The sequence below is a fragment of the Carassius gibelio genome, chromosome B1 (genome assembly GCF_023724105.1).
Source record: "Carassius gibelio isolate Cgi1373 ecotype wild population from Czech Republic chromosome B1, carGib1.2-hapl.c, whole genome shotgun sequence".
NCBI classification, from domain to species: Eukaryota; Metazoa; Chordata; class Actinopteri; order Cypriniformes; family Cyprinidae; genus Carassius; species Carassius gibelio.
In genome coordinates this window covers 273,772-292,283 of record NC_068396.1, presented here as the reverse complement: position 1 = coordinate 292,283, position 18,512 = coordinate 273,772, and the positions used below count along the sequence as shown (strand labels likewise).

The window sequence follows — 18,512 nt, the reverse complement described above, 5'->3', positions numbered from 1 at the left end:
AGAGGCATTGACACACAGTCATAAACAAACTAAAAGCGATATCATGACATTGCCAGTTCTATGCTAATTCTTATGTCTACAATGAAGATATCGTCCTTGAATTTCTGTCTTGCACTGCCAGCTTAAATGCAACTCTTGAAAGATGACCCAGGTGGGATTCGAACCCAGAGTCATTGACAGACAGTCAGAAACAAACTAAACTGAAAGCAATATAATAAAATTTCCCGTTCTATGCTAATTCTTGGGGCTATAGTGTCATATTGAAGTTATCATCCCGAAATGTCTTGCATAGCCCACTTAAATGAAAGCCCTCAAAGATGACCCAGGTGGGACTTGAACCCACAATTCCCAGCTACGGAGGATTAGGCCTTATCCATTAGGCCACTGGACCTCGTTCACTTATGAATCAAGAGGCATTGACACACAGTCATAAACAAACTAAAAGCAATATCATGAAATTGCCAGTTCTATTCTAATTCTTGTGTCTACAGTGAAGTTATCGTCCTTGAATTTCTTTCTTGCACTGCCAGCTTAAATGCAACGCTTGAAAGATGACCCAGGTGGGAGTCGAACCCACAATCCTCAGCTCCGAAGGCTGATGCCTTATCCATTAGGCCACTGGGCCTCGTTCACTGGTGAATCCAGAGGCATTGACACATAGTCATAAACAAACTAAAAGCGATATCATGACATTGGGATTCGAACCCAGAGTCATTGACAGACAGTCAGAAACAAACTAAACTGAAAGCAATATCATGAAATTGCCAGTTCTATGCTAATTCTTGGGGCTATAGTGTCATATTGAAGTTATCATCCTGAAATTTCTTGCATAGCCCACTTAAATGAAAGCCCTGAAAGACGACCCAAGTGGGACTTGAACCCACAATTCCCAGCTCCTGAGGCTGATGCCTTATCCATTAGGCCAATGGGCCACATCTGTTAGTGAACCCAGAGGCATTACAGAAAGTCTTATCCGAAGCTGATCTGAGTGAGATTTCAGAAAATTGCCTGTTCTATGATAATTCTCATGACTTGAACCCACAATCTTCAGCTCTGAAGGTTGATGCTTTATCCGTTTGGCCACTGGGTATTTTCCAACAAGCCCACACAGAGGCATTTACAGACCGTCTTATCCAAGCTGAACTGAGTGAGTTTTCAGAAATTTGCCAATTTTATGATTAATCTTGTGGCTATAGTGTCATATTGACGTTATCGTCCTAGAATTTCTTCCTTGCACTGCCAACATAAACACCAACCTTGAAAGATGAACCCACAATCCTCAGCTCTGAATACCGATGCATTAGGACACTGGGCCTTGTTCACTGGTGAACCCAGAGGCATTGACAGACAGTCAGAAACAAACTAAACTGAAAGAGTTTTCATGAAATTGCTAGTTCTCATGTTCCGTTGGCAGTTCTATGCTAACTCTCATGTTCCTTTGTCACAGCTATTGTGTCTCCTTGCACTTATCATCCTGGTACCTGTTGCGCAGCCAACTTAAATCTAACCTCTCATTGATGACTCAGGTGGTAATTTAATTCACAACCCCCAGCTCCGAAGGTTGATGCCTTATTTATTAGACAACTGGACCTTTTCTCTGATTAAGCCTGAGGTATTCATTAACATTCTGATGCAAGCTAAATTGAAAGTTATTTCAAAAAATGCCAGTTCTATGCTAATTCTTGTGTCTATAGTAAAAGTTCACCATTGAATTTCTTTCTTGCAATGCCAGCGGAAATGCAACTCTTGAATGATGACCCAAGTGGGACTCAAACCCACAATCCTCAGCTCCGAAGGCTGATGCCTTATCCATTAGACCACTGGGCCTGGTTCACTGCTAAATCAAGAGGCATTGACAGACAGTCATAAACAAACTAAAAGCGATATCAAGACATTGCCAGTTCTATGCTAATTCTTATGTCTACAATGAAGATATCGTCCTTGAATTTCTTTCTTGCACTGCCAGCTTAAATGCAATTCTTGAAAGATGACCCAGGTGGGACTCGAACCCACAATCCTCAGCTCCGAAGGCTGATGCCTTATCCATTAGGCCACTGGGCCTCGTTCACTGGTGAACCCAGAGGCATTAACACACAGTCATAAACAAACTAAAAGCGATATCATGACATTGCCAGTTCTATGCTAATTCTTATGTCTACAATGAAGATATCGTCCTTGAATTTCTGTCTTGCACTGCCAGCTTAAATGCAATTCTTGAAAGATGACCCAGGTGGGATTCGAACCCAGAGTCATTGACAGACAGTCAGAAACAAACTAAACTGAAAGCAATATCATTAAATTTCCCGTTCTATGCTAATTCTTGGGGATATAGTGTCATATGGAAGTTATCATCCTGAAATGTCTTGCATAGCCCACTTAAATGAAAGCCCTCAAAGATGACCCAGGTGGGACTTGAACCCACAATTCCCAGCTCTGGAGGCTGATACCTTATCCATTAGGCCACTGGGCCTCGTTCACTGATGAATCAAGAGGCATTGACACACAGTCATAAACAAACTAAAAGCAATATCATGAAATTGCCAGTTCTATTCTAATTCTTGTGTCTACAGTGAAGTTATAGTCCTTGAATTTCTTTCTTGCACTGCCAGCTTAAATGCAACGCTTGAAAGATGACACAGGTGGGACTCGAACCCACAATCCTGAGCTCCGAAGGCTGATGCCTTATCCATTAGGCCACTGGGCCTCGTTCACTGGTGAACCCAGAGGCATTGACACATAGTCATAAACAAACTAAAAGCGATATCATGACATTGGGATTCGAACCCAGAGTCATTGACAGACAGTCAGAAACAAACTAAACTGAAAGCAATATCATGAAATTGCCAGTTCTACGCTAATTCTTAGGGCTATAGTGTCATATTGAAGTTATCATCCTGAAATTTCTTGCATAGCCCACTTAAATGAAAGCCCTGAAAGACGACCGAGGTGGGACTTGAACCCACAATTCCCAGCTCCTGAGGCTGATGCCTTATCCATTAGGCCAATGGGCCACATCTGTTAGTGAACCCAGAGGCATTACAGAAAGTCTTATCCGAAGCTGATCTGAGTGAGATTTCAGAAAATTCCCTGTTCTATGATAATTCTCATGACTTGAACCCACAATCTTCAGCTCTGAAGGTTGATGCTTTATCCGTTTGGCCACTGGGTATTTTCCAACAAGCCCACACAGAGGCATTTACAGACCGTCTTATCCAAGCTGAACTGAGTGAGTTTTCAGAAATTTGCCAATTTTATGATTAATCTTGTGGCTATAGTGTCATATTGACGTTATCGTCCTAGAATTTCTTCCTTGCACTGCCAACATAAACACCAACCTTGAAAGATGAACCCACAATCCTCAGCTCTGAAGACCGATGCATTAGGCCACTGGGCCTTGTTCACTGGTGAACCCAGAGGCATTGACAGACAGTCAGAAACAAACTAAACTGAAAGAGTTTTCATGAAATTGCTAGTTCTCATGTTCCGTTGGCAGTTCTATGCTAACTCTCATGTTCCTTTGTCACAGCTATTGTGTCTCCTTGCACTTATCATCCTGGTACCTGTTGCGCAGCCAACTTAAATCTAACCTCTCATTGATGACTCAGGTGGTAATTTAATTCACAACCCCCAGCTCCGAAGGTTGATGCCTTATTTATTAGACAACTGGACCTTTTCTCTGATTAAGCCTGAGGTATTCATTAACATTCTGATGCAAGCTAAATTGAAAGTTATTTCAAAAAATGCCAGTTCTATGCTAATTCTTGTGTCTATAGTAAAAGTTCACCATTGAATTTCTTTCTTGCAACGCCAGCGGAAATGCAACTCTTGAATGATGACCCAAGTGGGACTCAAACCCACAATCCTCAGCTCCGAAGGCTGATGCCTTATCCATTAGACCACTGGGCCTGGTTCACTGCTAAATCAAGAGGCATTGACAGACAGTCATAAACAAACTAAAAGCGATATCATGACATTGCCAGTTCTATGCTAATTCTTATGTCTACAATGAAGATATCGTCCTTGAATTTCTTTCTTGCACTGCCAGCTTAAATGCAATTCTTGAAAGATGACCCAGGTGGGACTCGAACCCACAATCCTCAGCTCCGAAGGCTGATGCCTTATCCATTAGGCCACTGGGCCTCGTTCACTGGTGAACCCAGAGGCATTGACACACAGTCATAAACAAACTAAAAGCGATATCATGACATTGCCAGTTCTATGCTAATTCTTATGTCTACAATGAAGATATCGTCCTTGAATTTCTGTCTTGCACTGCCAGCTTAAATGCAATTCTTGAAAGATGACCCAGGTGGGATTCGAACCCAGAGTCATTGACAGACAGTCAGAAACAAACTAAACTGAAAGCAATATCATTAAATTTCCCGTTCTATGCTAATTCTTGGGGATATAGTGTCATATGGAAGTTATCATCCTGAAATGTCTTGCATAGCCCACTTAAATGAAAGCCCTCAAAGATGACCCAGGTGGGACTTGAACCCACAATTCCCAGCTCCGGAGGCTGATGCCTTATCCATTAGGCCACTGGGCCTCGTTCACTGATGAATCAAGAGGCATTGACACACAGTCATAAACAAACTAAAAGCAATATCTTGAAATTACCAGTTCTATTCTAATTCTTGTGTCTACAGTGAAGTTATAGTCCTTGAATTTCTTTCTTGCACTGCCAGCTTAAATGCAACGCTTGAAAGATGACACAGGTGGGACTCGAACCCACAATCCTGAGCTCCGAACGCTGATGCCTTATCCATTAGGCCAATGGGCCTCGTTCACTGGTGAACCCAGAGGCATTGACACATAGTCATAAACAAACTAAAAGCGATATCATGACATTGGGATTCGAACCCAGAGTCATTGACAGACAGTCAGAAACAAACTAAACTGAAAGCAATATCATGAAATTGCCAGTTCTACGCTAATTCTTAGGGCTATAGTGTCATATTGAAGTTATCATCCTGAAATTTCTTGCATAGCCCACTTAAATGAAAGCCCTGAAAGACGACCGAGGTGGGACTTGAACCCACAATTCCCAGCTCCTGAGGCTGATGCCTTATCCATTAGGCCAATGGGCCACATCTGTTAGTGAACCCAGAGGCATTACAGAAAGTCTTATCCGAAGCTGATCTGAGTGAGATTTCAGAAAATTCCCTGTTCTATGATAATTCTCATGACTTGAACCCACAATCTTCAGCTCTGAAGGTTGATGCTTTATCCGTTTGGCCACTGGGTATTTTCCAACAAGCCCACACAGAGGCATTTACAGACCGTCTTATCCAAGCTGAACTGAGTGAGTTTTCAGAAATTTGCCAATTTTATGATTAATCTTGTGGCTATAGTGTCATATTGACATTATCGTCCTAGAATTTCTTCCTTGCACTGCCAACATCAAAATTGAAAGATGAACCCACAATCCTCAGCTCTGAAGACCGATGCATTAGGCCACTGGGCCTTGTTCACTGGTGAACCCAGAGGCATTGACAGACAGTCAGAAACAAACTAAACTGAAAGAGTTTTCATGAAATTGCTAGTTCTCATGTTCCGTTGGCAGTTCTATGCTAACTCTCATGTTCCTTTGTCACAGCTATTGTGTCTCCTTGCACTTATCATCCTGGTACCTGTTGCGCAGCCAACTTAAATCTAACCTCTCATTGACGACTCAGGTGGTAATTTAATTCACAACCCCCAGCTCCGAAGGTTGATGCCTTATTTATTAGACAACTGGACCTTTTCTCTGATTAAGCCTGAGGTATTCATTAACATTCTGATGCAAGCTAAATTGAAAGTTATTTCAAAAAATGCCAGTTCTATGCTAATTCTTGTGTCTATAGTAAAAGTTCACCATTGAATTTCTTTCTTGCAATGCCAGCAGAAATGCAACTCTTGAATGATGACCCAAGTGGGACTCAAACCCACAATCCTCAGCTCCGAAGGCTGATGCCTTCTCCATTAGGCCACTGGGCCTGGTTCACTGGTAAATCAAGAGGCATTGACAGACAGTCATAAACAAACTAAAAGCAATATCATGAAATTGCCAGTTCTATTCTAATTCTTGTGTCTACAGTGAAGTTATCGTCCTTGAATTTCTTTCTTGCACTGCCAGCTTAAATGCAACTCTTGAAAGATGACCCAGGTGGGACTCGAACCCACAATCCTCAGCTCCGAAGGCAGATGCCTTATCCATTAGGCCACTGGGCCTCGTTCACTGGTAAACCCAGAGGCATTGACACACAGTCATAAACAAACTAAAAGCGATATCATGACATTGGGATTCGAACCCAGAGTCATTGACAGACAGTCAGAAACAAACTAAACTGAAAGCAATATCATGAAATTGCCAGTTCTATGCTAATTCTTGGGACTATAGTGTCATATTGAAGTTATCATCCTGAAATTTCTTGCATAGCCCACTTAAATGAAAGCCCTGAAAGACGACCGAGGTGGGACTTGAACCCACAATTCCCAGCTCCTGAGGCTGATGCCTTATCCATTAGGCCAATGGGCCACATCTGTTAGTGAACCCAGAGGCATTACAGAAAGTCTTATCCGAAGCTGATCTGAGTGAGATTTCAGAAAATTCCCTGTTCTATGATAATTCTCATGACTTGAACCCACAATCTTCAGCTCTGAAGGTTGATGCTTTATCCGTTTGGCCACTGGGTATTTTCCAACAAGCCCACACAGAGGCATTTACAGACCGTCTTATCCAAGCTGAACTGAGTGAGTTTTCAGAAATTTGCCAATTTTATGATTAATCTTGTGGCTATAGTGTCATATTGACATTATCGTCCTAGAATTTCTTCCTTGCACTGCCAACATAAACACCAACCTTGAAAGATGAACCCACAATCCTCAGCTCTGAAGACCGATGCATTAGGCCACTGGGCCTTGTTCACTGGTGAACCCAGAGGCATTGACACACAGTCATAAACAAACTAAAAGCGATATCATGACATTGCCAGTTCTATGCTAATTCTTATGTCTACAAAGAAGATATCGTCCTTGAATTTCTGTCTTGCACTGCCAGCTTAAATGCAATTCTTGAAAGATGACCCAGGTGGGATTCGAACCCAGAGTCATTGACAGACAGTCAGAAACAAACTAAACTGAAAGCAATATCATTAAATTTCCCGTTCTATGCTAATTCTTGGGGATATAGTGTCATATTGAAGTTATCATCCTGAAATGTCTTGCATAGCCCACTTAAATGAAAGCCCTCAAAGATGACCCAGGTGGGACTTGAACCCACAATTCCCAGCTCCGGAGGCTGATGCCTTATCCATTAGGCCACTGGGCCTCGTTCTCTGATGAATCAAGAGGCATTGACACACAGTCATAAACAAACTAAAAGCAATATCATGAAATTACCAGTTCTATTCTAATTCTTGTGTCTACAGTGAAGTTATAGTCCTAGAATTTCTTCCTTGCACTGCCAACATAAACACCAACCTTGAAAGATGAACCCACAATCCTCAGCTCTGAAGACCCATGCATTAGGCCACTGGGCCTTGTTCACTGGTGAACCCAGAGGCATTGACAGACAGTCAGAAACAAACTAAACTGAAAGAGTTTTCATGAAATTGCTAGTTCTCATGTTCCGTTGGCAGTTCTATGCTAACTCTCATGTTCCTTTGTCACAGCTATTGTGTCTCCTTGCACTTATCATCCTGGTACCTGTTGCGCAGCCAACTTAAATCTAACCTCTCATTGATGACTCAGGTGGTAATTTAATTCACAACCCCCAGCTCCGAAGGTTGATGCCTTATTTATTAGACAACTTGACCTTTTCTCTGATTAAGCCTGAGGTATTCATTAACATTCTGATGCAAGCTAAATTGAAAGTTATTTAAAAAAATGCCAGTTCTATGCTAATTCTTGTGTCTATAGTAAAAGTTCACCATTGAATTTCTTTCTTGCAATGCCAGCGGAAATGCAACTCTTGAATGATGACCCAAGTGGGACTCGAACCCACAATCCTCAGCTCCGAAGGCTGATGCCTTCTCCATTAGGCCACTGGGCCTGGTTCACTGGTAAATAAAGAGGCATTGACAGACAGTCATAAACAAACTAAAAGCAATATCATGAAATTGCCAGTTCTATTCTAATTCTTGTGTCTACAGTGAAGTTATCGTCCTTGAATTTCTTTCTTGCACTGCCAGCTTAAATGCAACGCTTGAAAGATGACCCAGGTGGGACTCGAACCCACAATACTCAGCTCCGAAGGCTGATGCCTTATCCATTAGGCCACTGGGCCTCGTTCACTGGTGAACCCAGAGGCATTGACACACAGTCATAAACAAACTAAAAGCGATATCATGACATTGGGATTCGAACCCAGAGTCATTGACAGACAGTCAGAAACAAACTAAACTGAAAGCAATATCATGAAATTGCCAGTTCTATGCTAATTCTTGGGGCTATAGTGTCATATTGAAGTTATCATCCTGAAATTTCTTGCATAGCCCACTTAAAGGAAAGCCCTGAAAGACGACCCAGGTGGGACTTGAACACACAATTCCCAGCTCCGGAGGCTGATGCCTTCTCCATTAGGCCACTGGGCCTCGTTCACTGATGAATCAAGAGGCATTGACACACAGTCATAAACAAACTAAAAGCAATATCATGAAATTGCCAGTTCTATTCTAATTCTTGTGTCTACAGTGAAGTTATCGTCCTTGAATTTCTTTCTTGCACTGCCAGCTTAAATGCAACGCTTGAAAGATGACCCAGGTGGGACTCGAACCCACAATCCTCAGCTCCGAAGGCTGATGCCTTATCCATTAGGCCACTGGGCCTCGTTCATTGGTAAACCCAGAGGCATTGACACACAGTCATAAACAAACTAAGAGCGATATCATGACATTGGGATTCGAACCCAGAGTCATTGACAGACAGTCAGAAACAAACTAAACTGATAGCAATATCATGAAATTGCCAGTTCTATGCTAATTCTTGGGGGTATAGTGTCATATTGAAGTTATCATCCTGAAATTTCTTGCATAGCCCACTTAAAGGAAAGCTCTGAAAGATGACCCAGGTGGGACTTGAACCCACAATTCCCAGCTCCGGAGGCTGATGCCTTATCCATTAGGCCAATGGGCCACATCTGTTAGTGAACCCAGAGGCATTACAGAATGTCTTATCCGAAGCTGATCTGAGTGAGATTTCAGAAAATTCCCTGTTCTATGATAATTCTCATGACTTGAACCCACAATCTTCAGCTCTGAAAGTTGATGCTTTATCCGTTTGGCCACTGGGTATTTTCCAACAAGCCCACACAGAGGCATTTACAGACCGTCTTATCCAAGCTGAACTGAGTGAGTTTTCAGAAATTTGCCAATTTTATGATTAATCTTGTGGCTATAGTGTCATATTGACGTTATCGTCCTAGAATTTCTTCCTTGCACTGCCAACATAAACACCAACCTTGAAAGATGAACCCACAATCCTCAGCTCTGAAGACCGATGCATTAGGCCACTGGGCCTTGTTCACTGGTGAACCCAGAGGCATTGACAGACAGTCAGAAACAAACTAAACTGAAAGAGTTTTCATGAAATTGCTAGTTCTCATGTTCCGTTGGCAGTTCTATGCTAACTCTCATGTTCCTTTGTCACAGCTATTGTGTCTCCTTGCACTTAACATCCTGGTACCTGTTGCGCAGCCAACTTAAATCTAACCTCTCATTGACGACTCAGGTGGTAATTTAATTCACAACCCCCAGCTCCGAAGGTTGATGTCTTATTTATTAGACAACTGGACCTTTTCTCTGATTAAGCCTGAGGTATTCATTAACATTCTGATGCAAGCTAAATTGAAAGTTATTTCAAAAAATGCCAGTTCTATGCTAATTCTTGTGTATATAGTAAAAGTTCACCATTGAATTTCTTTCTTGCAATGCCAGCTGAAATGCAACTCTTGAATGATGACCCAAGTGGGACTCGAACCCACAGTCCTCAGCTCCGAAGGCTGATGCCTTATCCATTAGGCCACTGGGCCTCGTTCACTGGTGAACCCAGAGGCATTGACACACAGTCATAAACAAACTAAAAGCGATATCATGACATTGCCAGTTCTATGCTAATTCTTATGTCTACAATGAAGATATCGTCCTTGAATTTCTGTCTTGCACTGCCAGCTTAAATGCAATTCTTGAAAGATGACCCAGGTGGGATTCGAACCCAGAGTCATTGACAGACAGTCAGAAACAAACTAAACTGAAAGCAATATCATTAAATTTCCCGTTCTATGCTAATTCTTGGGGATATAGTGTCATATTAAAGTTATCATCCTGAAATGTCTTGCATAGCCCACTTAAATGAAAGCCCTCAAAGATGACCCAGGTGGGACTTGAACCCACAATTCCCAGCTCCGGAGGCTGATGCCTTATCCATTAGGCCACTGGGCCTCGTTCACTGATGAATCAAGAGGCATTGACACACAGTCATAAACAAACTAAAAGCAATATCATGAAATTACCAGTTCTATTCTAATTCTTGTGTCTACAGTGAAGTTATAGTCCTTGAATTTCTTTCTTGCACTGCCAGCTTAAATGCAACGCTTGAAAGACCACCCAGGTGGGACTCGAACCCACAATCCTCAGCTCCGAAGGCTGATGCCTTATCCATTAGGCCACTGGGCCTCGTTCACTGGTGAACACAGAGGCATTGACACATAGTCATAAACAAACTAAAAGCGATATCATGACATTGGGATTCGAACCCAGAGTCATTGACAGACAGTCAGAAACAAACTAAACTGAAAGCAATATCATGAAATTGCCAGTTCTACGCTAATTCTTGGGGCTATAGTGTCATATTGAAGTTATCATCCTGAAATTTCTTGCATAGCCCACTTAAATGAAAGCCCTGAAAGACGACCGAGGTGGGACTTGAACCCACAATTCCCAGCTCCTGAGGCTGATGCCTTATCCATTAGGCCAATGGGCCACATCTGTTAGTGAACCCAGAGGCATTACAGAAAGTCTTATCCGAAGCTGATCTGAGTGAGATTTCAGAAAATTCCCTGTTCTATGATAATTCTCATGACTTGAACCCACAATCTTCAGCTCTGAAGGTTGATGCTTTATCCGTTTGGCCACTGGGTATTTTCCAACAAGCCCACACAGAGGCATTTACAGACCGTCTTATCCAAGCTGAACTGAGTGAGTTTTCAGAAATTTGCCAATTTTATGATTAATCTTGTGGCTATAGTGTCATATTGACATTATCGTCCTAGAATTTCTTCCTTGCACTGCCAACATAAACACCAACCTTGAAAGATGAACCCACAATCCTCAGCTCTGAAGACCGATGCATTAGGCCACTGGGCCTTGTTCACTGGTGAACCCAGAGGCATTGACAGACAGTCAGAAACAAACTAAACTGAAAGAGTTTTCATGAAATTGCTAGTTCTCATGTTCCGTTGGCAGTTCTATGCTAACTCTCATGTTCCTTTGTCACAGCTATTGTGTCTCCTTGCACTTATCATCCTGGTACCTGTTGCGCAGCCAACTTAAATCTAACCTCTCATTGACGACTCAGGTGGTAATTTAATTCACAATCCCCAGCTCCGAAGGTTGATGCCTTATTTATTAGACAACTGGACCTTTTCTCTGATTAAGCCTGAGGTATTCATTAACATTCTGATGCAAGCTAAATTGAAAGTTATTTAAAAAAATGCCAGTTCTATGCTAATTCTTGTGTCTATAGTAAAAGTTCACCATTGAATTTCTTTCTTGCAATGCCAGCGGAAATGCAACTCTTGAATGATGACCCAAGTGGGACTCGAACCCACAATCCTCAGCTCCGAAGGCTGATGCCTTCTCCATTAGGCCACTGGGCCTGGTTCACTGGTAAATAAAGAGGCATTGACAGACAGTCATAAACAAACTAAAAGCAATATCCTGAAATTGCCAGTTCTATTCTAATTCTTGCGTCTACAGTGAAGTTATCGTCCTTGAATTTCTTTCTTGCACTGCCAGCTTAAATGCAACGCTTTGAAGATGACCCAGGTGGGACTCGAACCCACAATACTCAGCTCCGAAGGCTGATGCCTTATCCATTAGGCCACTGGGCCTCGTTCACTGGTGAACCCAGAGGCATTGACACACAGTCATAAACAAACTAAAAGCGATATCATGACATTGGGATTCGAACCCAGAGTCATTGACAGACAGTCAGAAACAAACTAAACTGAAAGCAATATCATGAAATTGCCAGTTCTATGCTAATTCTTGGGGCTATAGTGTCATATTGAAGTTATCATCCTGAAATTTCTTGCATAGCCCACTTAAAGGAAAGCCCTGAAAGACGACCCAGGTGGGACTTGAACACACAATTCCCAGCTCCGGAGGCTGATGCCTTCTCCATTAGGCCACTGGGCCTCGTTCACTGACGAATCAAGAGGCATTGACACACAGTCATAAACAAACTAAAAGCAATATCATGAAATTGCCAGTTCTATTCTAATTCTTGTGTCTACAGTGAAGTTATCGTCCTTGAATTTCTTTCTTGCACTGCCAGCTTAAATGCAACGCTTGAAAGATGACCCAGGTGGGACTCGAACCCACAATCCTCAGCTCCGAAGGCTGATGCCTTATCCATTAGGCCACTGGGCCTCGTTCATTGGTAAACCCAGAGGCATTGACACACAGTCATAAACAAACTAAGAGCGATATCATGACATTGTGATTCGAACTCAGAGTCATTGACAGACAGTCAGAAACAAACTAAACTGATAGCAATATCATGAAATTGCCAGTTCTATGCTAATTCTTGGGGGTATAGTGTCATATTGAAGTTATCATCCTGAAATTTCTTGCATAGCCCACTTAAAGGAAAGCCCTGAAAGACGACCCAGGTGGGACTTGAACCCACAATTCCCAGCTCCGGAGGCTGATGCCTTATCCATTAGGCCAATGGGCCACATCTGTTAGTGAACCCAGAGGCATTACAGAATGTCTTATCCGAAGCTGATCTGAGTGAGATTTCAGAAAATTCCCTGTTCTATGATAATTCTCATGACTTGAACCCACAATCTTCAGCTCTGAAGGTTGATGCTTTATCCGTTTGGCCACTGGGTATTTTCCAACAAGCCCACACAGAGGCATTTACAGACCGTCTTATCCAAGCTGAACTGAGTGAGTTTTCAGAAATTTGCCAATTTTATGATTAATCTTGTGGCTATAGTGTCATATTGACGTTATCGTCCTAGAATTTCTTCCTTGCACTGCCAACATAAACACCAACCTTGAAAGATGAACCCACAATCCTCAGCTCTGAAGACCGATGCATTAGGCCACTGGGCCTTGTTCACTGGTGAACCCAGAGGCATTGACAGACAGTCAGAAACAAACTAAACTGAAAGAGTTTTCATGAAATTGCTAGTTCTCATGTTCCGTTGGCAGTTCTATGCTAACTCTCATGTTCCTTTGTCACAGCTATTGTGTCTCCTTGCACTTAACATCCTGGTACCTGTTGCGCAGCCAACTTAAATCTAACCTCTCATTGACGACTCAGGTGGTAATTTAATTCACAACCCCCAGCTCCGAAGGTTGATGTCTTATTTATTAGACAACTGGACCTTTTCTCTGATTAAGCCTGAGGTATTCATTAACATTCTGATGCAAGCTAAATTGAAAGTTATTTCAAAAAATGCCAGTTCTATGCTAATTCTTGTGTCTATAGTAAAAGTTCACCATTGAATTTCTTTCTTGCAATGCCAGCGGAAATGCAACTCTTGAATGATGACCCAAGTGGGACTCGAACCCACAATCCTCAGCTCCGAAGGCTGATGCCTTCTCCATTAGGCCACTGGGCCTGGTTCACTGGTAAATAAAGAGGCATTGACAGACAGTCATAAACAAACTAAAAGCAATATCATGATATTGCCAGTTCTATTCTAATTCTTGTGTCTACAGTGAATTTATCGTCCTTGAATTTCTTTCTTGCACTGCCAGCTTAAATGCAACGCTTGAAAGATGACCCAGGTGGATCTCGAACCCACAATCCTCAGCTCCGAAGGCTGATGCCTTATCCATTAGGCCACTGGGCCTCGTTCACTGGTAAACCCAGAGGCATTGACACATAGTCATAAACAAACTAAAAGCGATATCATGACATTGGGATTCGAACCCAGAGTCATTGACAGACAGTCAGAAACAAACTAAACTGAAAGCAATATCATGAAATTGCCAGTTCTACGCTAATTCTTGGGGCTATAGTGTCATATTGAAGTTATCATCCTGAAATTTCTTGCATAGCCCACTTAAATGAAAGCCCTGAAAGACGACCGAGGTGGGACTTGAACCCACAATTCCCAGCTCCTGAGGCTGATGCCTTATCCATTAGGCCAATTGGCCACATCTGTTAGTGAACCCAGAGGCATTACAGAAAGTCTTATCCGAAGCTGATCTGAGTGAGATTTCAGAAAATTCCCTGTTCTATGATAATTCTCATGACTTGAACCCACAATCTTCAGCTCTGAAGGTTGATGCTTTATCCGTTTGGCCACTGGGTATTTTCCAACAAGCCCACACAGAGGCATTTACAGACCGTCTTATCCAAGCTGAACTGAGTGAGTTTTCAGAAATTTGCCAATTTTATGATTAATCTTGTGGCTATAGTGTCATATTGACATTATCGTCCTAGAATTTCTTCCTTGCACTGCCAACATAAACACCAACCTTGAAAGATGAACCCACAATCCTCAGCTCTGAAGACCGATGCATTAGGCCACTGGGCCTTGTTCACTGGTGAACCCAGAGGCATTGACAGACAGTCAGAAACTAACAAAATTGAAGTTTTCATGAAATTGCCTAGTTCTCATGTTCCCTGTTGCGCAGCAACTTAAAATCTAACCTCTCATTGACGACGCAGGTGTAACTTTACATTCACCTCTCCCCAACTCCGAAGGCTACCCCGATGCCTCATTTAATTAGACAACCCACCCTTGACCTATTCTAGTATCACAACGACTTCTGATTCCAACTAAATTCAGAAGCAAGTCTTATTCAAGCCAAGTTCATATTCATTCTCAAAAATGCCACAGTTCTATTCCCATTGAATTTCTTTCTTGCAATGCCAGCGGAAATGCAACTCTTGAATGATGACCCAAGTGGGACTCGAACCCACAATCCTCAGCTCCGAAGGCTGATGCCTTCTCCATTAGGCCACTGGGCCTGGTTCACTGGTAAATAAAGAGGCATTGACAGACAGTCATAAACAAACTAAAAGCAATATCCTGAAATTGCCAGTTCTATTCTAATTCTTGCGTCTACAGTGAAGTTATCGTCCTTGAATTTCTTTCTTGCACTGCCAGCTTAAATGCAACGCTTTGAAGATGATCCAGGTGGGACTCGAACCCACAATACTCAGCTCCGAAGGCTGATGCCTTATCCATTAGGCCACTGGGCCTCGTTCACTGGTGAACCCAGAGGCATTGACACACAGTCATAAACAAACTAAAAGCGATATCATGACATTGGGATTCGAACCCAGAGTCATTGACAGACAGTCAGAAACAAACTAAACTGAAAGCAATATCATGAAATTGCCAGTTCTATGCTAATTCTTGGGGCTATAGTGTCATATTGAAGTTATCATCCTGAAATTTCTTGCATAGCCCACTTAAAGGAAAGCCCTGAAAGACGACCCAGGTGGGACTTGAACACACAATTCCCAGCTCCGGAGGCTGATGCCTTCTCCATTAGGCCACTGGGCCTCGTTCACTGATGAATCAAGAGGCATTGACACACAGTCATAAACAAACTAAAAGCAATATCATGAAATTGCCAGTTCTATTCTAATTCTTGTGTCTACAGTGAAGTTATCGTCCTTGAATTTCTTTCTTGCACTGCCAGCTTAAATGCAACGCTTGAAAGATGACCCAGGTGGGACTCGAACCCACAATCCTCAGCTCCGAAGGCTGATGCCTTATCCATTAGGCCACTGGGCCTCGTTCATTGGTAAACCCAGAGGCATTGACACACAGTCATAAACAAACTAAGAGCGATATCATGACATTGGGATTCGAACCCAGAGTCATTGACAGACAGTCAGAAACAAACTAAACTGATAGCAATATCATGAAATTGCCAGTTCTATGCTAATTCTTGGGGGTATAGTGTCATATTGAAGTTATCATCCTGAAATTTCTTGCATAGCCCACTTAAAGGAAAGCCCTGAAAGACGACCCAGGTGGGACTTGAACCCACAATTCCCAGCTCCGGAGGCTGATGCCTTATCCATTAGGCCAATGGGCCACATCTGTTAGTGAACCCAGAGGCATTACAGAATGTCTTATCCGAAGCTGATCTGAGTGAGATTTCAGAAAATTCCCTGTTCTATGATAATTCTCATGACTTGAACCCACAATCTTCAGCTCTGAAGGTTGATGCTTTATCCGTTTGGCCACTGGGTATTTTCCAACAAGCCCACACAGAGGCATTTACAGACCGTCTTATCCAAGCTGAACTGAGTGAGTTTTCAGAAATTTGCCAATTTTATGATTAATCTTGTGGCTATAGTGTCATATTGACGTTATCGTCCTAGAATTTCTTCCTTGCACTGCCAACATAAACACCAACCTTGAAAGATGAACCCACAATCCTCAGCTCTGAAGACCGATGCATTAGGCCACTGGGCCTTGTTCACTGGTGAACCCAGAGGCATTGACAGACAGTCAGAAACAAACTAAACTGAAAGAGTTTTCATGAAATTGCTAGTTCTCATGTTCCGTTGGCAGTTCTATGCTAACTCTCATGTTCCTTTGTCACAGCTATTGTGTCTCCTTGCACTTAACATCCTGGTACCTGTTGCGCAGCCAACTTAAATCTAACCTCTCATTGACGACTCAGGTGGTAATTTAATTCACAACCCCCAGCTCCGAAGGTTGATGTCTTATTTATTAGACAACTGGACCTTTTCTCTGATTAAGCCTGAGGTATTCATTAACATTCTGATGCAAGCTAAATTGAAAGTTATTTCAAAAAATGCCAGTTCTATGCTAATTCTTGTGTCTATAGTAAAAGTTCACCATTGAATTTCTTTCTTGCAATTCCAGCGGAAATGCAACTCTTGAATGATGACCCAAGTGGGACTCGAACCCACAATCCTCAGCTCCGAAGGCTGATGCCTTCTCCATTAGGCCACTGGGCCTGGTTCACTGGTAAATAAAGAGGCATTGACAGACAGTCATAAACAAACTAAAAGCAATATCATGATATTGCCAGTTCTATTCTAATTCTTGTGTCTACAGTGAATTTATCGTCCTTGAATTTCTTTCTTGCACTGCCAGCTTAAATGCAACGCTTGAAAGATGACCCAGGTGGATCTCGAACCCACAATCCTCAGCTCCGAAGGCTGATGCCTTATCCATTAGGCCACTGGGCCTCGTTCACTGGTAAACCCAGAGGCATTGACACATAGTCATAAACAAACTAAAAGCGATATCATGACATTGGGATTCGAACCCAGAGTCATTGACAGACAGTCAGAAACAAACTAAACTGAAAGCAATATCATGAAATTGCCAGTTCTACGCTAATTCTTGGGGCTATAGTGTCATATTGAAGTTATCATCCTGAAATTTCTTGCATAGCCCACTTAAATGAAAGCCCTGAAAGACGACCGAGGTGGGACTTGAACCCACAATTCCCAGCTCCTGAGGCTGATGCCTTATCCATTAGGCCAATTGGCCACATCTGTTAGTGAACCCAGAGGCATTACAGAAAGTCTTATCCGAAGCTGATCTGAGTGAGATTTCAGAAAATTCCCTGTTCTATGATAATTCTCATGACTTGAACCCACAATCTTCAGCTCTGAAGGTTGATGCTTTATCCGTTTGGCCACTGGGTATTTTCCAACAAGCCCACACAGAGGCATTTACAGACCGTCTTATCCAAGCTGAACTGAGTGAGTTTTCAGAAATTTGCCAATTTTATGATTAACCCTTTCGAGTCGATTAACGCATATATGCGTTTTGAGTCATTTTCACCTGATATCCCCGAAAAGAACTTAAATTACACTCTCAGTTTTAATCGTACAGATAAGAGCAATACATCAATCGAATCTGTAAAGGGTCTAGTTTTTTTTGGATACAGACATAATAACAAAAAACCTTTGTGCACTTATAAAATAAAGATAACAAACAAGGTGCGCTGTCTACAGTCTTTGTCTCCGCTGATCGTCATGTACAAACATTTCATTAAAATGAACTGTAACTCCGTGAATACTCAACGAAGAGACATGAGAGAGATATCTATAGAAAGCCTGGAATGTCTACTTTTAAACTAAACAAGTGCTGCCGATAACAAATATTCTGAGATAAAGTAATCCACATGAAAACAACGCGATGTATGTTTTTCATATCTCCGCTCATTATATCTAATGTGACCACGCCCCTGCGCTGAACGCGCTATTCAGATTCAAACTGAAGCGCGCGGCTTGAATACGCCCACACAGAAGAAAAAGCAGCCAGACTATTCTTCAAGTTTTTA

The 18,512-nt window shown here is 42.2% G+C and overlaps 19 non-coding genes across 19 annotated transcripts; all 19 read right to left on the bottom strand.

Moving 5' to 3' along the window:
- Nucleotides 1–552: 552 nt before the first annotated feature.
- trnar-ucg (transfer RNA arginine (anticodon UCG)) lies at nucleotides 553–625 on the bottom strand. The gene has a single exon. It is a non-coding gene; the product is annotated as a tRNA-Arg (tRNA).
- A 1,363-nt stretch (nucleotides 626–1,988) lies between these two features.
- trnar-ucg (transfer RNA arginine (anticodon UCG)) lies at nucleotides 1,989–2,061 on the bottom strand. The gene has a single exon. It is a non-coding gene; the product is annotated as a tRNA-Arg (tRNA).
- Nucleotides 2,062–2,397: 336 nt separating this feature from the next.
- On the bottom strand, nucleotides 2,398–2,470 carry trnaw-cca (transfer RNA tryptophan (anticodon CCA)). The gene has a single exon. It is a non-coding gene; the product is annotated as a tRNA-Trp (tRNA).
- A 1,597-nt stretch (nucleotides 2,471–4,067) lies between these two features.
- Nucleotides 4,068–4,140, bottom strand: trnar-ucg (transfer RNA arginine (anticodon UCG)). Its single transcript has one exon. It is a non-coding gene; the product is annotated as a tRNA-Arg (tRNA).
- Nucleotides 4,141–4,476: 336 nt separating this feature from the next.
- trnar-ccg (transfer RNA arginine (anticodon CCG)) lies at nucleotides 4,477–4,549 on the bottom strand. Its single transcript has one exon. It is a non-coding gene; the product is annotated as a tRNA-Arg (tRNA).
- A 1,591-nt stretch (nucleotides 4,550–6,140) lies between these two features.
- trnar-ucg (transfer RNA arginine (anticodon UCG)) lies at nucleotides 6,141–6,213 on the bottom strand. The gene has a single exon. It is a non-coding gene; the product is annotated as a tRNA-Arg (tRNA).
- A 1,026-nt stretch (nucleotides 6,214–7,239) lies between these two features.
- Nucleotides 7,240–7,312, bottom strand: trnar-ccg (transfer RNA arginine (anticodon CCG)). The gene has a single exon. It is a non-coding gene; the product is annotated as a tRNA-Arg (tRNA).
- A 650-nt stretch (nucleotides 7,313–7,962) lies between these two features.
- On the bottom strand, nucleotides 7,963–8,035 carry trnar-ucg (transfer RNA arginine (anticodon UCG)). The gene has a single exon. It is a non-coding gene; the product is annotated as a tRNA-Arg (tRNA).
- A 161-nt stretch (nucleotides 8,036–8,196) lies between these two features.
- trnar-ucg (transfer RNA arginine (anticodon UCG)) lies at nucleotides 8,197–8,269 on the bottom strand. Its single transcript has one exon. It is a non-coding gene; the product is annotated as a tRNA-Arg (tRNA).
- Nucleotides 8,270–8,737: 468 nt separating this feature from the next.
- On the bottom strand, nucleotides 8,738–8,810 carry trnar-ucg (transfer RNA arginine (anticodon UCG)). Its single transcript has one exon. It is a non-coding gene; the product is annotated as a tRNA-Arg (tRNA).
- Nucleotides 8,811–9,939: 1,129 nt separating this feature from the next.
- trnar-ucg (transfer RNA arginine (anticodon UCG)) lies at nucleotides 9,940–10,012 on the bottom strand. The gene has a single exon. It is a non-coding gene; the product is annotated as a tRNA-Arg (tRNA).
- Nucleotides 10,013–10,348: 336 nt separating this feature from the next.
- Nucleotides 10,349–10,421, bottom strand: trnar-ccg (transfer RNA arginine (anticodon CCG)). The gene has a single exon. It is a non-coding gene; the product is annotated as a tRNA-Arg (tRNA).
- Nucleotides 10,422–11,784: 1,363 nt separating this feature from the next.
- On the bottom strand, nucleotides 11,785–11,857 carry trnar-ucg (transfer RNA arginine (anticodon UCG)). Its single transcript has one exon. It is a non-coding gene; the product is annotated as a tRNA-Arg (tRNA).
- A 161-nt stretch (nucleotides 11,858–12,018) lies between these two features.
- On the bottom strand, nucleotides 12,019–12,091 carry trnar-ucg (transfer RNA arginine (anticodon UCG)). The gene has a single exon. It is a non-coding gene; the product is annotated as a tRNA-Arg (tRNA).
- Nucleotides 12,092–12,559: 468 nt separating this feature from the next.
- trnar-ucg (transfer RNA arginine (anticodon UCG)) lies at nucleotides 12,560–12,632 on the bottom strand. The gene has a single exon. It is a non-coding gene; the product is annotated as a tRNA-Arg (tRNA).
- A 1,129-nt stretch (nucleotides 12,633–13,761) lies between these two features.
- Nucleotides 13,762–13,834, bottom strand: trnar-ucg (transfer RNA arginine (anticodon UCG)). Its single transcript has one exon. It is a non-coding gene; the product is annotated as a tRNA-Arg (tRNA).
- Nucleotides 13,835–15,122: 1,288 nt separating this feature from the next.
- Nucleotides 15,123–15,195, bottom strand: trnar-ucg (transfer RNA arginine (anticodon UCG)). The gene has a single exon. It is a non-coding gene; the product is annotated as a tRNA-Arg (tRNA).
- A 702-nt stretch (nucleotides 15,196–15,897) lies between these two features.
- On the bottom strand, nucleotides 15,898–15,970 carry trnar-ucg (transfer RNA arginine (anticodon UCG)). The gene has a single exon. It is a non-coding gene; the product is annotated as a tRNA-Arg (tRNA).
- A 1,129-nt stretch (nucleotides 15,971–17,099) lies between these two features.
- On the bottom strand, nucleotides 17,100–17,172 carry trnar-ucg (transfer RNA arginine (anticodon UCG)). The gene has a single exon. It is a non-coding gene; the product is annotated as a tRNA-Arg (tRNA).
- Nucleotides 17,173–18,512: the final 1,340 nt, after the last annotated feature.